Source organism: Arvicanthis niloticus, chromosome 20 (assembly GCF_011762505.2).
Source record: "Arvicanthis niloticus isolate mArvNil1 chromosome 20, mArvNil1.pat.X, whole genome shotgun sequence".
Taxonomy (NCBI): domain Eukaryota; kingdom Metazoa; phylum Chordata; class Mammalia; order Rodentia; family Muridae; genus Arvicanthis; species Arvicanthis niloticus.
The window spans coordinates 42,884,726-42,909,750 of record NC_047677.1 but is presented as its reverse complement, the minus strand read 5'-3'; the positions used below and the strand labels follow the sequence as shown (position 1 = coordinate 42,909,750).

Here is a 25,025-nt window from a genome sequence, read left to right as displayed (position 1 = left end):
GATGGGCAGAGGAACTGTATGAGGAAGGACTGGGAGGATGGGGGGCTGTCATCAGGATGTAAAGTGAATGAATGAATGAATGAATGAGGGGAAAGCAGCCTTTGCTCAGTGTAGTCAATCTTTATAGCAAAGTCTGCTGAGATGCAGCTTTCTGCTGAGAAACTTCAACCCCTCTGGATGAGGGGTTCTCCTCCCACCCCATGCTTAAACTTTCCCCATTTCTCTCTTCAGTCAGCTCAGCCTCTGCCTTCCAGACTGCCTGGCTGAGTCATGCAGCCTCTTCAACTCTTCTGTAGCCAGCCTGTAACCTGTTAGAGGTGTCTGGTGGCTTGACGAGTTATTAAAAGTAATTAAAATCGGGTTGGAGTGAAAGAACCTGTTTGCCAGTGGTCACGGCAGCTTATGTAGTTGAAGAGACTTGGGGATTTATTACTCAGTAAAATTCTGACATTATGGGAAGGCACATGCTTTCCTGTCTGATCCTGCCCCAGAACAGGCGCTTTTAGAGGTAAGTAGCCTGCCCTGTGGTATACGGCCTAAGTCGTTTTCAAGTGAAAGCGGAAAGTAGGGCTTGGATCCCAAGGTCTGAGCAGGCATGAGGCCACACAGGTTTCAAGTGGTGTGCGGATGGCTCGGTCCTGATGCAGCACCTGAGCCTGCGCAGTCCTTCCTGGCCTGTTTTAGGATCAGCCCCTGTCTGGTGAGGGAGGGAGGCTCAGGTGGCTGTTGGTCTTCAGGTCCGGGTGACTCACTATGGCCGGAACAGGCTGCTTAGGAAAGAGGGAACTCAAGGCTGACCCTAGGGGAAGACCCTGGACTAGGTTAATTGAGGTTTCCTCCTGGGTCGGATGTGGATACAATGTTGCTAGCCAGTTGCCAACTATAAATAAATCAGAGGGTACAGCACGTGGGAGTGAAAAGCGATCCCGGTGCTTCACCAGACACTGGGGACAGTCCTCCAGGATCCCAGGATGGGATCCTTACGTGGGGGGCAGGGATTGGTGTGTGTCGGGTGTGGGGTCCAGGAGGATAAGGGGAATGGGGCCTAATAAGTTGGCGGGAGACCCCCAAATTTTCAGGCGCCCCCAGGAAGACTCAGGAGGAAGGGGAGTCTAAGCTGATCCATCAAAACAACCCTTGTCTCAAGGGGACCTCCGGGGCTGGGAGGGGGTCTAGGCTGCGGCTCAGAATGATTCCAGGGGGCTGAAGGGAAGCAAATCCAGGCTAGGCCTAGGAATACCCCAGTTCTTGGGGGAAGCACCCCAGAACGACTCCAGGGAACCATCGGGGGTCCAGGTACGGCCCAAGAACACCCTGAAGAACTTCAGGGGGACAAGGGGATCCAGGAACACCGCAGTACCCCAGAAGGACTCCAGGGGGATTCAAGCTGGGCCCAGGATCACCCCGGTGGGACTCCCGGGAGGACCGCAGGCGGCTGAAGTGGGGGTCGGGCTGGGTCTAAGGAACACCCCGCTGGCCCGGGAGGTTGGAGACTGCTCCCGCGGGGCGCCCCTCGCGTCCCCTCCCCCGCCCGCTGTCCGTTGGCCCAGGCGCCCGCCGCTGCGCCGCGGGCCGCGACTCCTCCCCCGCGCGTCGGTCCGCGCGTGTCCCCGCGTCCCCGCGCCCGGCGTCCCGCGCCGGCGGAACTGTGGGATCGCCGCGCACAGGAAGTGGCGGCGGCGCCGAGGCGGAGGGCGGCGATGGGGGCCCGGGGCGGCGGGCGCCGCACTCGCTGAGGCCCCGACGCAGGGCCGGGCCGGGCCCAGGCCGCGCGCGCCGACGCCGGAGAACCGCGACCAGCAGGTGGAGTGCAGGTGAGCGGCGCCGAGCCCGGCCCAGCCGCCCGAGGTCGTCCCTCCGCCCGCGGTCGCCGGGCCCCCGCCGCAGTGGCCGGCTGCGCTCCGCGGGGCGCGCGGCCTGGAGAGCGCGGCGCCCGGAGGCTCCGGGTCCCGCCCGGCCCCTGTGCGGCCTGCCCGGGCCGCCGGTGCGGTGCGGGGTGCGCGGCGGCCTAGGGATGGGGGCGATCGGGGAGAGATGGGGATGCGGGGCCCGGCGAGAGGGCCTCGGGCGGCCTCGGGCCCTTCTCCGGGGGAGAATCCTTGCTCGGCTCCTGGCTCCTCGCACTAGGGGAGCCTCCATGCCTGATTTCGGGGTCCTGTGGGCTAGTTTCACTTTTTTTTTTTTTTTTTGCTTGCTCAACGCGGAGGGAGGGCTGCAGGTGGGACGCCCTGGTGCGGGCTAGGTTTTTTTTTTTTGACTTTGGCGTTGAGACCAAAGGCCGACTGTGAATTTCCACGTTTCACTCAGGCGCTGGGGTCATTCAGTAACCAGAGCCTCTGGAGGAAAACACCTGTCCACGGTGGGCCACCAGGAGCCCTGGAGCAGTTGACCCCAGGTATCTACGACAGGAGGATTGTGAGCACTTTAAGCTAGGTGGAAAATATGTGCAGGTTTTCTTTTTAACTCTGCGAGTTTAGGGGCACAGGGAAATGATTTTAGAAATGGCCTTTCAGACCTAACTTTTAAAAACACTGTGGAAAGTCTTCTCTAAGAGAATACTTAAGAGACTGGGTTCTTCTTCCTGGGTAACGAGAAGGCTACTTGGATTTGAGACAGATTGGAATGACTCGTCCAGAGCCAAGATCTCTGATTCTGGGATTGGACATAGGGTGCCGGTTGGGGGTGCTAGGTTTGTGGCTGTTGGAACTGTGTGGGAGTAGTCTTTTCTGCTTTGAGGTGCACTTGGTCTCCTTTGATCACTTCTTTACTGTCCCCTTATTAGATAAGCAGGGTTCCTTCCCAGTTTAGGAGTTAGCCTGTAAGATTGATTCCTAGTATCACGCTCTGTACTCTGTAATTACATTGTTTCCAAAGGCAGTTACATGTTCACATTGCCAGCCTCTCCTTAGTCTTGGTGTCCTGTGCTCCTCAGTGTGGCTATGCTCAGCAGGTGGATGTCATCTGGATGGCTGACCTAGCTCAGTCCGGACCTGCTCGTGTGTGGCCCCACCTGGGCTTATCTGTACAGCACCAGGGCAGACGGTCTAGGTTTTAGAAGTTGCCTGCGGAATTGGTGGGAAATGGTTTAAATACAGTGTCTCCTAGGGAAAGATGGTGGCAGGGATGCTGGAGATGAAGAGAGGTCTCTGGCTTACCCTAGGCTGCTCCCAGATACAGGCCCAGCACCTGGGAAGGAGAGTGTCTGTGTGCTCTAGGGGACTGGGGAAACTGAACAGAAAGTAACTGATCTACTTCAGAAGTTACAAAAAGAGCCTCTACCACAGTAGCTGAGTTGTTTACTTCTTTTCTGGAGCTTATAAGCTGTGACCCTGTGCTGACAAACTGAACCACACTGTGGTCTGAGGAACAGGGCTAGCCACTTGTCTTGGATTATGTCACAAATCCCCTCAGCCAGAATTTAAATGAAGAGCAAAGGGACTCCGATTGTCTCAAGCCCCATCAGGGTGGTAAAAGTCTGTGTACTTTGTCTCTGGCCCACTTGGAGGCAGGTAGGGCATAGTAAGATCTCTTCATAGTCGGGGAAGAGCAAATATGGAAGTTTATTGTTGTTTCAGGGGCCAGAATGGCATCGTTAATCCAAGCTCACTCCTGACAAATTAGCGCTGGTTAACTGGTCCAGTTCCACATACCTCTCAGAAGATGGAGCGGGTACCAACTGTATGCCTGTTCCCTTTTCTGACTTGTGGCTTTGCAGTGTCACTGCCTTTCAGATCCAGGGCTGGACCCTTGGCATCCCCTGCTCTCTCTCTTGCCGGAGCAATGGCCGCTTTCCCTACACTCCTTGGGCTTAGCCCACACCACTGTCTCTTCTCTCGCACGCAGACAGACTCTGAACCCCATTCCGACATTATGCATACCTCTGTGACTTTTTTTCCCATCTCATGCTGTGGGTGGCGAGGTTTGAACAGCTTGTCTCTGGGCATGACTGGCCACAGTCGGCCAGAGACATCTTGCTGACTTGTCTGACATGAGCTCCGTAGCTGCTTAGTCTTCTCATTGAGAAGTTTCTGCGGCTCTAGGGCTGTGCTGAGTTCTGTCAAACATTTGCTCAGGGACTTTGTGGGGGTTATCTTCATCCGCTAACTGAAGAACACTGGGGCTGTAAATGATTTTTTTCCCCCAATTTGTAAAGCGAGTAACTGGACAGTGGCTCATTCCTAGAACGACCTTGTAGTGACTGCAGGGTTAATTTGAGCGTATTAACCTCACGATGCTTTGTTTCAGGCGATTGCAATAGTGATTCCTCTTTGGACAGTCTTGCTGCTGCTTTGTTTAGAGTCCAACATGTTCCGATCTTGTTTGTCAGCCAAAGTCCAGCAGTGTACACTCGTCACCTGGGCATATCTGTGCTTAGTTGTAGGGATGGAGATGCAGGCTGATTGGGATCCATGGGTCTTGCTGTACCTGTGACTGGCTACCTTACTAGTTGGGTACCTTGCCCAGTGGCCACCTCTCTCTTACACATGGATGGAAGAGACACAGGCAGGATGTATCTTAGATGTCAGTAGGTGTGAGTGGAGGGTATCACACTCGTGTCTTTCAGGATGTGACAGGCAGAAGCCTCCCTCCTGCCTGGAGTGCTTCACATCACTTAGGATGATAAGCCGAAGCTAGGTGTTCTCAATTGGAACAGGGTGCCAGCAGCCCAAAGCCCTGTCCCTCTGTGACCCAGGAGCCATGCATCATTGATGGGCAGTGTCTCCATTCCTTTTGGGAAGTGGGGGTGAGCTCCATAATAAACGACAGTAGCAGTGGGTATAGACTAGTGTGGTAGAGAGCTGCTGCAGGGCACGGGCTCTCCCAGCCTGGAGCTCGGGCTCGGGCACTCTGTCTCCCTGTCACTGCTGGCTGGCTAAGGGTGTTCTTCCTCTAACAATTTGCTGACTGGAGCATTCAACCGTATACGCTGATATTACATTCGTCCCTGCTTTAAAAACAAGTTTATTTATTTGGTGTCTGTGTATACCTGTGTGGACATGCGTGTGGGTGGGGCCATGTGTTCAGAGGTCAGAGGTCAACACTGGCTGTCTTCCTCAGTCGCTCTCCGCTTTATTCTTCTTCTTATTTTTATTTATTTATTTTTTTAAAGAAAGATTTGTTTTTATTTTAGGCGTGTGAGTGTTTTGCCTGCATGTATGTTATGACACTACACACTTGTCCTGGTGTCGGAGGAAGCCAGAAGAGGGCGCTAGATCTCCTGAGACCAGAGTAACAGATTATTGAGCTACCATGTGGGTGCTGGGAATCGAACTTGGGACTTCTAGAAGAGCAGCCAGTGCCTATTCTTAACCACTTAACCATCTCTCCAGCCCCCTCCTGTTTTTAAAAGATTTCTTTCTTCACTGACAGCGTGTGCACCCCACGTTGTTCAGGTACCCACGCAAGCCAGAAGAGGTTGCCAGACCTCTCTCCTTTGGAGCTGGAGTCACAGGTGTTTGAGTCACCCGTTGCTGCTGGGCACTGGGTTTGGGTCCCCTGTAAGGGCTCCGAGCACTCTTAACTGCTAAGCGGCCTCTCCAGCTTCCCCCACCTTATTTTCTCAGACAGGGTCTCTCACTGAACCTGAAGCTCGCTGATCTGGCTGGCTGGCTGGCTAGCAGTCACCACGTACTCTCCTATGTTTCCCTCCCAGCGCTGGGATTACAGGTGTGAGCAGCTGCACTGGGTTCCTGACGTGGGTGCCTGGGATCTGTGGTCCTCACGCTGCAGGATATCCCCCAGCCCCTGTCTCTGCTCTGCTTATCTCACTGCCATAGAGAATGCCGCCACTGTGCCCGTTTCATATACACCTCACTTAATTCTCCAAGGGACACCAAGGAAAGGGGTGCCTCTCGGTGACACACATGTGGAGATTGGGATGGTCAGCCCTGGGCAGGCGGCTTGGCTTGGCAGGTCTAGATTTTAGATACCACTGAATCTCCAGCTATGGTTTTGTTCTCCAGACTGCTTGATGCTCAGAACATACAATACGTGAGAAATTCACATTTCTAAAGCTAATCAAGGGATTAGCTCTACATACATGTTTGTCTTTAGATTGGCGTCACGTGTAAAGGCTACTCTACATACATGTTCATCTTTAGATTGGCGTCACGTGTAAAGGCTACTCTACATACATGTTCGTCTTTAGATTGGCGTCACGTGTAAAGGCTACTCTACATACATGTTCGTCTTTAGATTGGCGTCACGTGTAAAGGCTACTCTACATACATGTTCGTCTTTAGATTGGCGTCACTTGTAAAGGCTACTCTACATACATGTTCGTCTTTAGATTGGCGTCACGTGTAAAGGCTACTCTTGCTGTGGAGGACTCAAAGTCCCCAGATGAGGTTGAAGTCGTGGCGCTGGACTGGGGCAGGGGTAGGGTGGGGGTGTGTGCTCACTGGGTCTTTCTTCTTCCTAGGTGTGAAAGGCTGTGTGTTGACTCTGTGTGGGTGTACACACACACACACACACACACACACACACACACACACATACACAATCCAAGCAGGCTTCCGATCGATTGATTTCTGATCTCGGTCATTGTCCCGGCGTAATTGGACGGATTGATTGAGTGAACTGGTTTGCCTTTTATTAGAGAGAGACACAGAAAGAAGCTGTTGGAGTCCCTCAGAAGTGTGGTGAGATTGCTGAGGTTTTTGCCAGAGGCAGACTGGGTCCTTGGGAAGGACAGCAAGCACTCTTAACTGCTGAGCGGCCTTAGTAGGTCATTAGCCTCGCAGATCATTAAACGAAGACCGCATCAGCTACAGCTACGTGGGAACCGGGTGCCTCGATGAAGCCTACAGTACAGGAGGTCCCTGGGGCAGATGCTGTGTGTGGCAGCATTGGGGTGAGCCCCAGGCAGGTCTGGGAAGGGAGGCTGGGCTGGAAGGAGGCAGGCCAGATGAGGAAGAATCTCAGCAGAGGAAGGATCAGCCAGGCCCATGCAGAGAGCCTCAAGCTAGGAGGTTCACAGGCGGTGTCCCACAGGCTGCCTGCTGAGTGCACTGGGCTCCTCCCTCACCTGGGAGCTCCCCATCATGTTGCCACACCCATTACCACAAATGACAGACGCCTGAGTGGCAAAGCTCCGGCCACTTCAGAAATGAAACCTACAGCTCAGTAACTTTGTCTCTCTAACTTGAACGTTTCTTGGGGGGAAATGCTGACACAGGAGGGCCACATGTCCCATTGGCTTGTGCATGCTAGGCAAGCATTCTGCCAGCTACATCTGCAAGCCACATCCCCAGTGCCAATGTTTTAGTAACCTAACGTGTTTTGAGTGTTTGCCCACACACATGTCTGGGCACCATGTGAAAGCCTGATGCTCATGGACGTCAGAATGGGGCAGAGGACTCACGGGAATCGGAATAAGGACAGTTGTGAGCTGCCATGTGGATCCTGGGAACAGAACTTAGGCTCTCTAGAAGAGCAGCCAGGTCAGTTAACTGCTGAGCCATCTCTCCAGCTTCAAGTTTAATAACTTTATTTTAATAGGGTCTCTTTACATGGAGCTCATTCTGTAGACCAGGCTGGCTTCAAAATCCCAGAGATCCACCTGCCTCTGCCTCCTGAGTGCTGGTAATTTTTGAAACTCAATAAGGGAAAGGAAAAAAGGGCGTGGCAGAAACCGTCCCCACTGTTAGCCTGTGATGCAGGTAGCTTTGGGTTTTAGGAGCAGTGCTGTGTCTCACAGGCCGCTGCGGCTCTGCCTGGTCTTTTGTAGTAAGTGGGCAGAAGCTGGCATCTAAAGACAAAGTGCCCATGCAGAGAAAGACCTGGCAGGTCTGCACTGACATGGAACCAGGAGCAGGCACACTATAGAGGCTGAGAGTCAGGGCTGACAGACACCCTCTGCGAAGCTCTCTCCATCAGTGGTTGGGGACCACCACCCAGGTTCTAGGTGCTTGTGTTCCTGGAGCCCTGACTATACGGCAGGTAGTCTAGCCAAACTCTTAGCTGTAGAGTGTTTTTTTTTTTTTTTTTTTTTTTTTAAATTGAGCAAAGTTATGGGTGAAGCCTTTAAGGGCAGATTCCAGCAAGGGTCAGGCAGCAAGGGGAGGAAGTGAGGTGTGGGTGTGAGGTGTGAGAGGGGCGGGTTGTGCCGAACACAGCCTGGCTCACCTGATCTCCAGTTATTGACCTCAGCCAATGTAGCCAGGGCGTCACAGGACGCAGGTTACTAGTTTTATTCTTCCAAGAAAAATCCTGAAATCTGGACTTGGTGTAAGTTTCTATTTTAGCGTGGGCTGTGCCTGATCAGCAGATATCCATCCTCAGGCCCACCAGTGAGCCGCCCTCTTCCCATCTTCATTCCTGGAGATAAGGTAACTGAGTCTGTGAAATGGACCAAGGTGTCCTTCTAGAATGCATGCACACAAGGGAAGCAGCAAATGACTGTGTAGACAGAAGCTGAAGGAGTGTCCCTGCTGTCCTCCGTGTCCTCTGAGCGCAGGGTAGGCTCCCTCTGAGGGTTCGAGGACAGAGGACGGGGCAGAGCAGGAGCATCAGGTGAGAAACAGAGATTCCCCTGTCTGCGGTCTATGTAAGGATGGGGTGGGCTCAGAGGATGCTTTTTCACAGGACCACATGTTCGGACACGGGCCCTCAGCTAAGACCCTTTCTCTTAAGCTAGCTCAATACACATGTCCTGTGCATCTGTGCATAGCTGTTCAGAGCCCAGTGTCAGTGCCTCAGATGAGTTAGTGAGCTCGAGGGCACATGGTGCCTATTGCCCTTTGCAAATAGAATGTTGTGGAATGCTGTGCTCGGATCCCTGCATCAGAGGCCCCCATGTGTAACTACTGTGTGTTTCCCCTCTACTTCTGTTTCTCCTCCTTACCCAGTGTGTGTGTGTGCTTCCCCTGTGCCCCTCCCAATGTCTTTCCTCTGTATGCTCCCCTCATGTGTTTCCCCTGTGTGTTCTCCCTTGTGTTCCCCCTGTGTACTCTCCCTGTGTGCTCCCCTGTGTACTCCCACTGTGTGCTCCTCCTCTGTGCTCCCCTGTGTGCTCCTACTGTGTGCTCCCCCTGTGTACTACCACTGTGTGTTCCCTGGTGTGCTCCTACTGTGTGCTCCCACTGTGTGCTCCCCCTGAGTACTCCCACTGTGTGCTCCTCCTCTGTGCTCCCCTGTGTACTCCTACTGTGTGCTCCCCCTGTGTACTACCACTGTGTGTTCCCACTGTGTGTTCCTTGGTGTGCTCCTACTGTGTGCTCCCACTGTGTGCTCCCCCTGTTTCTCCCACTGTGTGTCCAGTCTTTGTGTTCCCCATGTGCTCCCCATGTGTGCTCCTTGGCTGGCTGGGCTTCTTCCCCCCCCCCCCCCCCCGTGATGTTTCTGCTCATCCTCTGCTGTCTGCTGGTGTGACCTTTGCTTACATTTGACTCCTGCCTGGTTTTCTATAGCGTTCTTTCTCTGGTCCTCGGGATGCCTATCATTCATTGTCCTTGCCCACTGATCCCTTTCCCGCTTGAGTTCATCTTTTTACTTCATTTTATTTTAAGGAGCAGACATTTTAACTTTAATCAAACATCATCTTTCCTTTCTGGGCTGTGTCTTTTGAGAGCTGCACAGTGCGTAGCCACATGTTCCTGTGGTGGTTTTAAGTCCACTTTCAACTCTCCGTCCTTGGTCTCTGTAGAGCATCCTTCAGGTGAGTGCTGTAATGGTCCATGCCACGCGCCCTTATTCCCAGGTGCCCTTATTATCTTTGTTGTTTTGGAAAACAGCGTTTTAAAAACATACTCTTTACATTACTGGCCCCTTGCTGGTGTTACACTGTATGCAGGTGACTGTTAGGTATTGGTGTCATGGCTGGTTACCTAGCCATCCCTCGTCGTTTGCTTGTTGATTTGGAATCTTCTGCATGCATCCATGACATCTGCCTGGCTCGGGGCCTTGGGATGGTGCTGATGGCCAGTAATGGGCATCCTTGCCTAGTGCCTGAGTTTGGGAAGCAATCCTAATTTCCCCTTTGTGCTGTGGATCCAAACATGGCTGCTTCATTTTCAACCTTCCCATTGCTGCTCAGAACAGAGGCGGCTAGAGTGAACGTGCAGAGAAACGGAAGTGACATCGAGGGCATCAGAAGGAAAGGCCTGTCCCTGTGGGATGCAGAAATGAAAGCAGGGGCCAATGCTGGTGTACCTCACCAGGATGGCTAAGTTATCCAAGGCTACCTGCGGTGAGTGCCAGGTGTGCCGTGGGACAGCCACTGTGCCTGGCCCAGGCCCCTGGGGACCTACAGAAACTGGGGAGGCAGTGTTGGCTCAGATGTGTATCTACTGTGTTCCCTTTAGGAGACACAAGCTGAAGTGTTTAAAAACTGTTTATAGAGTGCTCTAGTACTCTGTAAATCCCTGCTGCCACTGAAAATGGAAGAGTAGCTTGGTCTGGAGTTGGACACGGTCGTGGATACTGTGCTGAAATCACACTGTCCTGCTCCAGATCAGTGTACCTGCCCTGTAAGATCTACCTCCTCGTTAGCCACCGAGAGACCCTTTCGGTGGTCAGATTGCTGTCATGGTATCAGAGTTGTGACAGTTAATTCTGACTGTCAGCTCGATGGAATTGATAATCACCAACACCATTAGAATCGCTCAGCTCTGGGCGTGTCTGTAATTTTTGTCTATGATTTCCAAAGACAAATTGATCCTGAGTAATCAGAGGGTCAGCGCTTAGATGTGTTGTTGGGGGTGGGGGGCAGGTAGGGAGTGCTGCCTGCTTAGGGGACATAGGTCCCTGGAGATATGCTCTTAGAATTGCATCTCCCCTGGCTCCTCTCTCGCCCCTCTTTCTTTGCTTCCTGCTGCCAGGAATTGACGAGCAGCTTTCCTTCATGTGGTCCCTACCTCCATGACACTGCCGAGGACACAGGGCCTGAGCCCTCCGAAACCCTGCCCCAAAGTGTCTGTCCTCCTGTAGAAGGCTCCATTGTTGCAGTGGCAAAGGTGCCCTGTGTTAAGGACCTCATTTGGTTTAATAACGGCATAATGGCTTTAAAGGGGACACCAGGGTATGTAACACAGAAGAGGTAGATAGATAGATGATAGATTGATGGATAGATAGATGATAGATTGATGGATAGATAGATAGATAGATAGATAGATAGATAGATAGATACTCCTGCACTAAAAACCCTGTTCAGGATGCCCCACGGCCCAGCTTCAGGCAGCCCATAAATGGATGAGACGGAGTTCCATGTTCACACAGTGGACACGTCAAGGCCGTAGCCGTGAAGAAGAGGAGCGAGGGGCCAGTGAGAGGGCTCAGCAGGGAAAGGAGTCTGCAGCCAAGCCCAGTGACCCAAGTTCAATGCTCACAACCCACATGAAGAAGGAGAGAACTGATCTCCATGAGAGAACGTTGTCCCCTGACCTCCATGCTGTGGCACATGTATAACACACACACACACACACACACACACACACACACACACACACACACACACTATGGAAAAGGGAGTGAGAGACACGTGTGCTGCTTGATTCCACTTAGAGCCCACACCCTGGCAGGATTGTGGTCTCACAGGCAGGGTGCTCAGGCAGCTTCAGGTGGACCAGCAGACTTAGCTCACGACCCCAGTGTTGGCTGCACCATGTGCTCGGTTTGTGAGCTGCGCACCTGTTTACATGTTGTACTTGAATAAGGGATGCCAGGAGAGTTGAAGGAGTTAGCAGTGTCGAAGACAGATCCCAGAAAACATAACAGAAGGCCAGACCTGTCTGACTGCTCTCCTGACTTATGGTCAGCGTCTTCTGCTGGAGGAGGAGCGGGCCTCCCTGGGCTCCCTGGGAGTGGAGGCTCAGAGAGGACAGAGGAGCTCGACCACGAGGGATAGGAAGCATGTGGCTTGCCATTGCTCCTCAGGAGCAGGTGATGTCCAGCCCTGAACTTTGAACATGTGGGGCCGGGCATTTTTTAAGGGATACAGCTTGCAGCAGGAGCTTAGGGAATCGCCCGCCTTCCCTGGGAAACTGATTTATGGCGGAGGCTATACATGATGTCGCAAGTGTGCCAGCGTGCTGGAGGTGACCAGTGTGCACAGGTTACTGTGTGTCTTAGACACAGCCAGGATAGGCAGAGGGAAACCAGCTTGTGACTGGGACAGAGGGGAGAGGAGCCTGTTCCCTGGCTGTGTAGACAGGTGTCACAGAGGCAGTTTGGCTGGGGTACAGCTCAGTGTTTGCTTTACACGTTCAAATCCCCAGGGTTTCCTGGACTTGGGAAATGTTGATGTAAGGTTGTGTTGGGTAATGTAGCTCGAGTTCTAAGTCGCATCCCTAGGCTGGACGCCTTCACCTCAGGAGGCCCTGAGGTGAAGAGGGTGGAGGGTCACAGGGTGACTCAGCAGGTCTGTCCCAGGCAGTCAGGATGAGGGTTCGGGTGGGGTGGAAGATCATGTTTTCCAAATTCCTACATGGAAATAAATGAAGAGCTCACAGAAGGGCCCAGCTGGGTGGGTGTGGGGGTGGTGGCTCTGTGGACCATGGTGCTTGCTTATCTATCATATGCCACGAGAAGGCTGAGGCAGGAGGACAGTGAGCTCTGGGCCAGCTTGGGGTATATAGCATGACCCTGTCTCAAAGGTTTTCTTTTCTCCTCTTGTTTCTGAGACTTTCTTGCTGAATCGGTGGAGGCCTTCTCTGCACATGGCGAACTGGGCACGGGACCCCCGTCTCCCTTACTCCTCTGGAAACACAAGCCCCAAATAAACCCTTCTCTATCTGTACATTGTCGTGGGATTTGATTTGATTTTTTAAATCACAGTAATTGGAAAGTAGGTAAGACAGAGAGTTTGTGTGAGGTTGGAGAAAATGTTCCTTATGGGGGCACTTAGTCCGGGCCTGGTTTTAAAACGTGTGTGCGTGTACATTTTCATGCGTGTGCACATGTAGGTGTGCGTGTGTGTGGAAGCAGAGGCTGGTGTCAAATGTCTTCCTCTTTTGCGCTCTGTCTTTTGTTTTGGAGGCAGAGACTTTCCCTGAAACCTGGAGCTCCCTGATTTGCTAGGCTGATTGTCTATCAAGCCATAGGGTTCCGCCCCTCCTTGCCTCCCAGTACTTCGGGTTATAGCTACAGTCTGATGTCTTACATGGGTGGTGGGGACCAAATTCAGGATCTTATACTTACTAGGTAAACACTGTACCAGCTGAGCCAGCCTCTTAGCCCTTGGATTTTTTTTTTTTTTTTTTTTTTTTTTTAAGATGTGTTTAACATCCTAGCTCCATATCTGCAGTGAGGGGTGTTCTGCCCCATCCCCTAGCCCTGTTGGGCAATGCATCGTCTTCCTGAGCCTCCGTTATCTCCTTCTGTGGCACCAGCCACCCCATACATTGGGCTCCACGGCATCTCACCTTTCCTGTGGGCCAGAGGTTGGGGTATCACTTGGTATTTCTCCTCACAGTGAGCAGCGTGGTGCTAGGTGGCTGCTGTCTTCTGTGAAGGCCTCTGTAGGAAGGAGCCGGCTCCAGATTCCTTGTATAGCTGTCACCGGGAGTCGGGACCTTTTCCGTTCATGATAACAGGGTACCTTGCTTATTGACACCAGCACATGGAGGGGGGCAAGGGAGAGAAGAGGACAAAGATGGAGAGAGAGACGGGTGCCGGGAGGAAGAGCGAGCCAGGACTTAGAAGACAGAAGTCTCCATGATGTTATCTTGGGTTATTACATTTCAGTACTTACAGGAGCCTAGGCTAGTGACCCTTTGTCCTCTACTTACAGGGAAGTGCCAGGTTCTGAGCTTGGGGAGAAGAGCACTAGGGCCAGTGCTGAGGAGGAGGGTGGGGGCGTAAAGCGTGTCCCTGTGGCAGTGTCTGCCCATTGCAAGCTACCAGGTCTGCAGTGCAGAGCCACTCTGTCTCCTTACTTTATAATCCCGTGCATCAGCCAGGTGTGGCACATGCTTTGGATCCCAGCACTCAGGAGGCAGAGGTGATAAATCAGAGGGAGGATAAATCTGAGTTTGAGGCCAGCCTGGTCTACAGAGTGAGATTCAGGACAGCTAGGGCTTCACAGAGAAACCCTGTCTCAAGAACAAAACAACAGAATCCTGTGCTTCATCTGGGTACAATCCTCTCTTCATCTGGGTTTCTCTCTCTCAAGGGCAGACTTGCCTCACCGAGGAGACTAGGAGCTTCTCTGACCGTCACCGTCATGTCTGTTTTAAGTCACCCAGCCTGCGTGCACCCTTCTCTTCTCTCCTTGTTTTTCCACGTATCTTCCTGCTAGCTTGAAGTTGAAACTTAACTCTCTCTCTCTCTCTGTCTGTCTCTCTCTCTGTCTCTGTCTCTCTCTGTCTCTCTCTTTCTGTGTGTGTATGTGTGTGTGTGTGTGTGTGTGTGTACACATGCGCACACATGTCCTGGGAGAGACAGACACAGAGACACACAGAGAGATCTGTTCACCTTGAGTGTTATTCCTCAGGAGCCGTCCACCTGTGTTTTGAGGCAGGGCCTCTCACCGTACCTGGAGCACTCCAAGACTTCAAGACATGATCTCCCATCTCCACCTTCATAGTGCTGGGTTTCAAGTGCATGCCACCACACTTAAATTTTCATGGGGTTCTGGGAACCAAGCTCAGGTCCCTGTGCTTTCCTGACGGGTGCTTACTGACTGAGTCTTCACGTGTAACTTTTAGCATTGTCTTGATCCTCTGGCTTTCTCCCCTCTTGGCTCTCCTGTCTTTTTCCTTTCCCTGTTCCATCTTACACATAGGGTTTTCCTTATTCAGCTCTAAGCATCCTAAGATTTCTTTTTTCCTCTTTAAAATAATTCTTCTTCTTTCTTCTTCTTCTTCTTCTTCTTCTTCTTCTTCTTCTTCTTCTTCTTCTTCTTCTTCTTCTTCTTCTTCTTCTTCTCCTTCTCCTTCTCCTTCTCCTTCTCCTTCTCCTTCTCCTTCTCCTCCTCCTCCTCCTCCTCCTCCTCCTCCTCCTCCTCCTCCTCCTTCCTTCCTTCCTTCCTCCTTCTTCCTCCTCCTCCTCCTCTTCCTCCTCCTCCTCCTCTTCTTCTACATCTTTTTTTTTTCTGGATCCCTTTAGTAGCTCTGTTTATCCTGAAACTCACTATGTAGTTTGAGGGTAGCCTCAGACTCACAGAGATCCTCCTGCCTCTGCCTCCCTAGCACTGGGATTAAAGTTGTGTGCCATCATACCTGGCTCATTCTAAGATTTCTTATTCTTCTGTGACTCTTAGGTCACAAGCCAGGCTAGCTGGCTTTTGAGAGATCTGCCTGTCTCCACCTCTCACCCCAGCATCTCTAGGATTCAAGACAATCATTCTTCATCTAGTCTTTGTATGTAGGTCCTTGGGGTCTGAACCCAGGCCTTCACTCTTGAAAGGCAAGGGCTTTTCCACTGCTCTGTCTCTCCAGGATGCTGCACACACATGTTGAGTGAGCATGTCTGCAATCCCCTGCACGATTTGTGGGAATGAATCTCCCTGTGCTCCTGACTAGAGCCAGGGGTGGCACTGAGCCACAGCTGCTGTAGACTTACAGTGGAAATGGACATGGGATCGCCAGGGAGGGTGAAGAAACCATGAATGTGGTGGGGGAATCTGTGTGATCCCAAAGGAATTAGACAGTATCAAGACACCGAGGGAACAGCACACTTAAGTGTACCAAATGACTCAGTGGTCTCGGGGGAACTGCATCCCGTCTGCCTGCGGAGGAGAGGACACACATTCCAGGGAGATCAGGTGAGGAAGGCCTTCCCTCTTTAGCTTCTCATTAAATAGGGCTCCTAGCTAGCAGGGGACATGGCTGTACAGTGCCTCCCTCTGCTTTTCTTAAACCTTGATTTTCATAAGCTTGATGTCAGCAAGCAAGACTACAAGGTCAGTTGTTTGTTTGTTTTTCAGTGGAGTTTTTGGCAGCTGAAGAATTGTACACACACCACAATGAGCACATACAAGCTATAGCTAAATACTGTCTGCCCAGACCAGGCCGACCGTACCAGTCTCTGTTCATTCCACGGGTGTGTAAAGGAGCAGCCGTGGGTGCTGCCGTGGGTATTCATTTTCATTCATTTTCTAGTTCTGAAAAGGTGGCACACTAAGGTTCTGTGTATCTCTCTGTCACACACCTCCGTAGATAGCGTCACAGTTGCTGTGCATTCTGAGGATGGGTGGCAGGGATCTGGTTGACCGTGTGTGTGCGTGTGCGAGGTGCTGAATCCTGACCTCCTCTCAGGTCCAGACTTGAAACTGGATCCATGGGTTGTGTGCCCCAGGACACCTCCTCCCTTCTGACTGTAGCCTCAATGCATGGCCCGCCATGTGTATCAGAATGGTATGCGCATACGTATGCACACGGGCACCATGTTCATGTACTACATGCTGTGTAGATCCTCGCTTGGCTACCCAGCATGGCAACCTTAGGAAGCAGCGATCTTGGCCAGTGACTGAGGAGGGACAGTGGCAGCGGCAATGGCAGCTCAGGACTGAGTCTGTAGATGTCCAAAACTGGCCATGGTTTTCCGGGAGGGTCCCAGAACCTTTCTACTCTGGCCTTGTTCCTCCTACTCCCTCTACAAGCAGCTAAAGAGAGTGGTAGTCTGGCTGTTTCTATCACCCTAGCAACAGGGTATGTGGCACCTATGCATGACGCTCACCCCGCTGTAGGAACTTGGCGTGTGGATGTTACCTCTGCCACCATAGCACCGCTTTTTGCCTCCTTGGGTGTTTGCCCCAGCACACTTGTGGAGTGCCGTTCCTTTTCTTTGTTGCTGGGTCATGCTTGGCTCAGCCAGTCTGAGAGTAGTACCCTCCTTCCCGTGGGAACAGCAATGACAGTTGGAAGTCTGTGGCTCTCTGCTCGAGGGCTCAGGTGAGGTTGTCTGTGCGTCTGTCCTTGGTCCTCTCCTCTCCTCACTGGCTGACCCAGGATGGTGTGGGAGAGCCCGTGAGGCAGGACCTTAGGCATGAGTCCAGTGCCAAGCTCAGCATCCAGGCCTTCTCATTGGGTGAGGACCTACTGGCCTAAGAGGAGAATTTCCCAGCTCAGTGGATGTTGGAGACGGGTCACATACACATCTGTTGCCTTCTGAAACAAAGCTGGGAAACACATAATTACATCCACACAGGACAAGCTTCTCAGCAATGATTCTGTCAGTTGCTCTGTCTTCCTTCAATTATATCTACCAAAGAGAAGAATGTACAGCCGGGTGGCCTGCTGTCTCTGGCCACTAGCATGGTGTCAACAGACATTTGCTGAGCCTTGTTATAGTAGGCTCTTCTGTGTGTGCCTCATACGTATGGAGATGGAGTTGACAGGCTGTACCTAGGATTTTAGAGTGGCACCATCTCCATGCCCCGCTCTTGGACATATCCATGCTGGGGACAGAGTGGTTCAGCTCGAGCTACCTGGAGGGGCCTGAGGATTGGGTAGTTACCATCTCTGGCTAAGGGGTTAGGGCAGACTTCATCTTGTTGCCTGCTGGGTATTGGGCAGTAAGTATTTCTGGGACCCCTAGCACCTGGAAAGCCAGGTTTTTTACATCTCTACCCATGTGGGAACGAAGTTCTGAGCTCTAAGAGTCGGTGTCTGGTGAGGCCCACTCAAGAGGCAGCAGTGTGTCCCTTCACTGTGGCAACAGGTGCCCCCTCCATGACCAACAGGAGCCAGCAGTTGAACATGATCCCTAGGTTACATTTGGTGGTGTGCACATCTGGATGGGTTACAGGAGGCACTGCTCAGTTCTGCCTGCTGGCTCTGTTCCTGGTACCCTATGGTGGCTGACCGTCCAAGTCCTCAAGTGATGCCTGGGTTACTGGCACTCAGATCAGAATGAAAGCCAGGCATCTGTCACCCTGCCCACTTTGTCCAGTCCATGCCTGCCTGCAGCTGAGACAGTGCTGCATCTCCTTCCTATGTGAGGCCCTGAGCTGGGGCATCCCTTCTTTATGTGAGCGTCATTGCACAGGTAGGTGAAAAGGCAGGGACTGAGCCTGGACTGTGTGGTTGTGACATCAGTGGTGTGTGAGGCACACCTCTGAGCTGGACTCTGGCTTCTCAAGGGCGGTCATGGCTTAGGCACTCTGAGGCATTCAGTAAGTGGTCTCAGTTCAGAGACCCAGGTTTGTATGTTTTCTTCCACAGCCCTGGGATCTCCAGCCAGGCTTCCTGTGCCTGAGCCTTGGGTAGAGGGTCCTAGTGCCTATCCTGCTGAAAAGCAGGTGCCCTGTGTAACTTTAGCAGCTAGACCCCTTGGCAGGATCTATTCTAGAGGCATGGGCTTGTTCCTGTTTTCAACTCAGAGGAGTTTGGCAGCCTTAACCAACGACAGAGCTGGGCCAAGTCATATGTCCAACTCTGGCTCCTGGCCCTTTCCCTTGGTTCTTCTGACCTGGCTCTCCAAATGCAAACCTACCCCCCTTTCCCATGCCCTGGAGAGATCTGATTGTTAGGCATTGGGTAATGCTTGTCAGTGAAAAAGCTGATAAGGAGTATCAGGACTCTGTATCAGGACACTAAAACCCACTTTCTGCTCAGTGGAGCAAGTCTTTCTAATTGCAGCAAGCTGTGGCCTTGAGCTCCTAGCCTGTCGGGACCTAGCTTACCTGGCTCACTGCTTGGGGACCTTTTCCTGGTTCAGCCTATTTTCCCAGTGGCACTGGGTGGTCCCAGTACGAGGCTAGGAGGTCTTGTGCTGGTCACAGAGGGCAGAGAGCTATAGGTCGCCCTTGAGCGCAGGAATAACTGGATACTTTGTAATTTGTTTCTTCTCAGTTCTCTTTGCCACAGATCATTCAGAGCTGACAGTCAAAACAGAGCTTTCCTTCCTCCCCACCCCCCAAAAAAGTGCTGAGAATGAGTGTTGCCCGCACAGCTGCCTTGCTTGCTCCTTACTGCCCATGGCTCTGGAGGGCTCGAAGCAGACTCTGCCATCCGTGAGCCAGAGGTTCTTACTGGCTTCCCTGAACAACTGCCAACCTCAGCTCCAGACAGAAGGGACCTGGGAAGACAACCAGGTGTCAGGAGTGAGCCTTGAGAGAGAAGCTTAAACAGCAGGCCTAGAACTGTTCCTGTGACATTCAGAGAGGGCTGGATGTAGGTTGGCGGCTGGATGGTGTGAGGGGCGAGCTGTTTTGTCCTCCACGTGTGCAGTGTGCTGTGCTTGTGAACAATGTATTTCTAGGAGAGCCAAGCCATGCCCTTACAGGGCTCAGGAAAGAACACGCAAAACATTTGGCAAAATGCTAAATTTAAACTAGATACTCACACCCAGATGTTTGTTACTATAGCTTGAACTCTCTACAGAATTTTTAAAAAGTTTTTCTTGTTTTTCTAAAGAAGCTGGAGAACCCAGTGTGTCGGCTCATACCTTGCAATCCCAGGATTTGGAAGGCTGAACCAGGAATATGATGAGGTCAAGGCTAGCCTTGGCTACATAGCAAGTTTGAGGCCAGCCTGGGCTACATGAGACTGTGTCTTGGAAGACTAAAAGAAGAGGGGTGCCAGGATGACTCAACCTTGCAAACAGATGTGGAATTGGGACCCCAGCACTGGCAGGGGTGGGGAAGCAGAGAGGAGGATGGCCAGCCCATGTGACTTAATCAGTGAGCTCCAGGCTAGTGAGAGATCCTGAGTCAAAGGAGGTGGATGGCACATGTTTACACACACACACACACACAAACACACACACATACAAACACACACATATACACACATACAAACACACACATACATACATACATACACACATATACACACATACACACATACAAACACACACATACATACATACATACACACATACACACATACACACACATACACACATACAAACACACATACATACATACATACACACATACAAACACATACATACACACACATACATACAAACACACACACACAGATACAGATAGAGACAGAGACAGACACAGACACAGACAGAAACAGAGAGATTGGAAAAGAAAATCTTCCACACTAACCCACTGGGAGGCTTTTCTGTGGGGTCTTGTCGAAGGTGCTCTGTACTTCTTACTGTGCTGGCAGCATTGAACTAATTCAGCTCTGTGGACCGCAGAGACATAGGAATGTCTGTTGCTACTCATCCAGCACCTCGCTGACTTACAGATCTGTTTGTAGGTTATCTCAGTCCTCCTGCCTCAGTTCCTGAGTGCTTGTGCTATGGGGGTACACTGTCACACTGGATTGGTTTGCTTTGTGTTAGATTCTTTATCAAGTTGAGGACATTCTTCTTCTTCCTCTTCTTCTCTTTCTCCTTCTTCTTCTCCTCCTTCTCCTCCTCCTCCTCCTCCTCTTCCTCCTCCTCCTTCTTCTGTTTTTTTTTTTTTTTTTTTTTTTTAGACAGGGTTTCTCTGAGTAGCCCTGGCTGTCCTGGAACTCACTCTGTAGACCAGGCTGGCCTCGAACTCAGAAATCCGCCTGCCTCTGCCTCCCGAGTGCTGGGATTAAAGTGGGATTAAAGGCATGCGCCACCACACCACTGCCCAGCAGGACATTTTCTTCTATTCATCATGTTTCTAAAGTTTTTAAACTGATGATAGTGATGGTGCTGGTGATGACGGAGGTGGTGATGGTGGCGGTGATGGTGGTGATGGTGGTAATGGTTATAATGGTGATAGTATTGGTGGTGGTGATGGTGTTGGTTGTCTGGTGGTGGTGGTGATGATAATGGTGATAGTGATTGTGGTGGTGATGGTGATTTTCAGGATGGGACACCACACATTTGCATGTCATCCTTGTACAGTGGCCTTGCTCACCTCAGTGTGTGTAACGCTGATGTCTGTACCTATTTTGGCCTTTTAAACCGTGTCTGTAAATGATGTTAGCAACTTAACCAATCAGGCTGCTTCCCTCTGATTGCTGATTACTGTGCAGCACTCTGGCTTTTCTGTGGGGACCTGGCCTAGCCTTGGACTTGATGAGCCACTCGCTGATCTTCCTGGGGCTCTGTCATGGGTGCACATGATGCGAGAGATTGTCCAGTAACAGCGTTCTTTCTCTCCATCTACACACACGCACACGTACACACACACAGAAACCGCTCATGGTTATAGATTAGATGGAAACTTTCAGCTGCTGCTCCAGTGTCATGCCTGCCTGCTGCCATGCTCCAGCCATGATGGTCAGGGACTAACTCTGAAACTGTAACCAAGTTCCCAATTAAATGCTTTCTTTCATAAGACACCTTGGTCATGGTGTTTCTTTACAATAATAGAATAGTAACTGGGACACTATTTAAAGAGCATAAGAAAATCAATAATCAGTAGCTGACCACTAAGCCATTGGGGCAGAAATAAAAATTGTATAATCAAAAAAGGGTATAAATCTGATTATATGAAATGTCCATCTTTTGATAAAAATTATAAATCTGCCCTTAGAGGCTTTGCATGTGTGACTGCTGTGTCACATGTGCGTCAATAGGTGGCAGAGAGGAGAGAGGTGATGTCTATGCTCAGTGTTCTGACCTATGAACATCTGAATAAAAGAAGCAAGCGGTGAAGAATGGAAGAGAAGAGAAACAGAATGATGTGGGCGCAATGAAGAGAGGCAGAGCTGGAGACTCGAGGGTAGTGAGGAGCAGCCTGATGCCATGAACAGGTGATGTCACCTGGGACCATGGTCTGTCTGTCTGTCTCTCCCTCTCCCCCTCCCCCTCCTCTCCCCCTCCCCCTCCCCCTCCCCTTCCCCTCTCCTTCTCCCTCTCCCTCTCCCTCTCTTAAAAAAAAATAGTGAGAATATTAGACTAGCCTCAAATGTGTTGGGCAGGGAACAGGCCTCTCCTGCTTCTGTTTTTCTCTTTCACTTTGTGTCATGGAGGGTTTGAGAAGCTGGGCTCCTGCTCTGAGCGTGCGAACAGTCTCGCTCAGGCCTCTCTGAGCTCGGGTAGCTTTTTCTTTTGAGTGCTGGTGTTTGACTTCCAACTTGCTTTTCTAGTTTTTGTTTTTTGTTTTTTGTTTTTTTTGTTTTTTTGTTTTTTCAAGACAGGGTTTCTCTGTGTAGTCCTGGCTGTCCTGGAACTCACTCTGTAGACCAGGCTGGCCTTGAACTCAGAAATCCGCCTGCCTCTGCTTCCCAAGTGCTGGGATTAAAGGTGTGCGCCACCACTGCCTGGCACTTTTCTAGTTCTTAAGTAGGGCCTCAGCCATGACTACAGTTTCTTTTTGAGCCTTAAATTTTTTTTATCAGATTTATTTATTTAATGAGTGTGAGTGTTTTGCCTGCATGAGTGTATGCTTTCTGCATGCCCATGGATGGTTGTGAGCACCAAGTGGGTGCTGGGAACTAAATATGGGTCCTCTCCAGCCCCCTTCCTTTTTTTTTTTTTTTTTTTTTTTTTTTTTTTTGACATTTTTTTGGAAGGGTGAAAGCAGGTAGAGTAGAGTATCTCTATGTAGATCAGGCTACCTCAAAACTCCCTATATAGCCCAGGCTGGCCCGTAGTTCATCATATCCAGATATAACAGTCCTTGGTCTTTGATTGCCCCTACAAGGTATCATATGACAGCTTGGCAAGGGGTCATTAGGTGTCACTCATTTTATGGAGTCCAGGTAAGGGAGTGGCACTTTCCTTAATCTGATATGTCCAATAAGTTCTTGGTCTTGGTTTTCTGATATGATTTTAATATATCCCTGGGCCCCTACAGTCTCAATTCAATTCATCTCAATAACTTATTGGGTGGTACTCTTTCTGTCCTTAGAAATAAGTGATTTGTCAGTCTGCTGGATGGGTGCTGCCTGGGTTCAGTTTCTGGGTCCACCCAGGGCAGTCATCATCCTCCCCCAGAATGAAGTCATAGCTGCTTCTGAAGTGAAGTCTTCTTCCAGTCTCCTTGGAAGGCCGCTCTGTACAGGCTGGAGTCACTTAGAGCAGAACATGGCCTGGTATCTGTACACGGACAAAGAGCTTTTTCACTTGAAAATTGACCATCTTTTTCTTAATGTCTGAAAATTTTTATTTTATTTTTATTTTTGGTTTCACTTTGTAGCCCTGGCTAGCCTGGAACTCTATATGTAGACCAGGCTAGCCTCACAGAGATCCACTTGCCTCTGCCTCTGCCTCTGCTGGGATTCAAGGCATGTGTTGCCAAGCTGGGCAGGACAAGATAATTTAGCCAGAGCTACAGGTAGATAGCGTGTGTGCCTGCTAATTTTTCTCTTTCTTTCCCTCTCCAGTTTTTCTTGTGGATCTAGGGACACAATCCCAGTCCTCACTCACCTCAGAGCTCTCTGCACAGAGCTACACCCCAGCCCTTTACATACTTTCTGAGTGACTATCACAGTTTTTTCCTGTTTGTAGTTTGTACGCTGTCCCCTGCCACGATGGAAGCCTTACATACCAAAAGGCAAAACTAACCATGGCTTTACTGTTTGGGAAGACCCAGGAGCCCGAGGACCATCCGTCACAATCAGTTCCCGCTCCTAACATGCTGCTGTGTAGCCAATTCTGTCTTATTTACAGTAGTTCATGTCTTTTGTCGTTAGTAGGTGGTCAGGAGACCAGCTCTTGCTGGCTGTCGCCCTGGCTGGCTCCTGCACGTGTGACCTTTCCTGCCTCTGCCTCCTGAGGCTGAGGCTGCGGGCATCGGTACTCGGCCTTCTCTCTTTCCCTTCTATGTGTGGTTTTTATTTTCTTTTATTTCATTTTGTCTTTTTTTTTTTTTTTTTAATGGAGCTGGGAATTGAAATTGTGTGTCCCTGGACTAGTAGTATATAAGACTGAACTTCAGTCCCTGGAACCCACATAAAACTGCTGGGCACGGTGGTGTCACCATAATGAAAACTCTGGGAGGCAGAGATAAGGGCACCCGAGGGACACACTGCCAGCCAGACCCGCTAGACTTGGCAGTTTTCAAACTAATGAGAGACCTTGTTTCAAAGGAGGCGAGTGGCATTTCTTTGGTTTCTTTCTTTCTTTCTTTCTTTCTTTCTTTCTTTCTTTCTTTCTTTCTTTGTTTCTCTCTTTGTTGCTTGTTTGCTTGCTGGCTTCCTTCCTTCCTTTCTTTCTTTTCTGTTTATTTTCTGAGAACAGGGTGTCACAATGTAACCTTGGCTGGCCTGGAACTTGCTCTAGGCCAGATGGTCTTGAAGTCATAGAGATGTACCTGTTTCTGACCCCCTGAGTAGTGATTATATTAAAGGTACACTATCCTCAACTGTTTTAAGTTTATTTTGTTATATATGTGGGGTGTGTGTGTGTGTGTCTGTGTGTGTGTCTGTGTCTGTGTGTTCTGCCTGCCTGCATGTTTGTACATCATGTGCCTAGTGTGTGCAGGGCCTAGAAGAAGATGTTGGAACCCTTAGAACTGGAGTTAACAAATGCTTGTCAGCTGCCATGTGCAGCTTGGAATTGAACTGGTGTCTTCAGGGAGAGCAACCAGTGCTCTAAACTACTGAGCCATCTCTCCAGTCCTAGTGGGTATCATTCCTGAAGATGATACATAAGATTGTCTTCTGGAGTATAACACACACACACACACACACACACACACACACACACACACACACACAAGTTTTAGAGGTAAAAACCATCCTGGCTGGGATTGATTGGTCAGTTAAATGGTGCAGAAGAGATGAGTGTATTCAAAGACAGGACGCTGCTTTGAAAAGTGAAAAAGGCAAAGAAGAAAACATCAGTGGGATTGGGTCAAGTGGAAAAGAACATAAAGTTCGTTTCTACGTAAAGGTCTCATGTGCTGGGAAAAAGTAAGGCCTTGTATTTTTCCATACTTGGTGAAAATTTCAATCCGAGACACTCAGCAAACCCTACTCTGAAGAAGCAAGGCAATCCACAGTGCCACATCTCACGTGAGCGGCTGAAGCCAGGCTGCTGGGCTCCTATCACTACAAAGGGGCAGAGCTGATGGTGGAACAGACTTTCCTCAGGAGTCTGTGGCCCAAAGACAATGGAGAGGCAGCTTAAAATACTGGAAAGTGGCCAGGCGGGTGGCACATGCCTCTAATCCCAGTACCGGGGAGGCTAAGGCGGGGGGGGGGGGGTTATGAGTTTGGGGCCTGTTTCATCTCTTGAGGATACCAAGACTCAAG

General features: G+C 50.7%; 1 protein-coding gene and 1 non-coding gene across 4 annotated transcripts in view; both read left to right on the top strand.

The window, feature by feature from the left end:
• Positions 1–1,647: 1,647 nt before the first annotated feature.
• Agpat3 (1-acylglycerol-3-phosphate O-acyltransferase 3) overlaps positions 1,648–25,025 on the top strand; it is a 79,652-nt gene continuing 56,274 nt past the window's right edge. Inside the window, exons 1-2 of one of the 3 annotated variants that reach the window (XM_076917079.1) lie at positions 1,648–1,814; positions 2,308–2,395. The gene's annotated coding sequence lies outside the window, so the exon portion shown is untranslated. Of the gene's footprint in view, positions 1,815–1,979; positions 1,997–2,307; positions 2,396–25,025 lie in introns of those variants that run through there. The other 2 variants (XM_076917080.1, XM_034524464.2) reach the window with 2 other exon arrangements.
• Positions 21,348–21,477, top strand: LOC117725021 (small nucleolar RNA SNORA17). Its single transcript, XR_004608888.1, has one exon. It is a non-coding gene; the product is annotated as a small nucleolar RNA SNORA17 (small nucleolar RNA).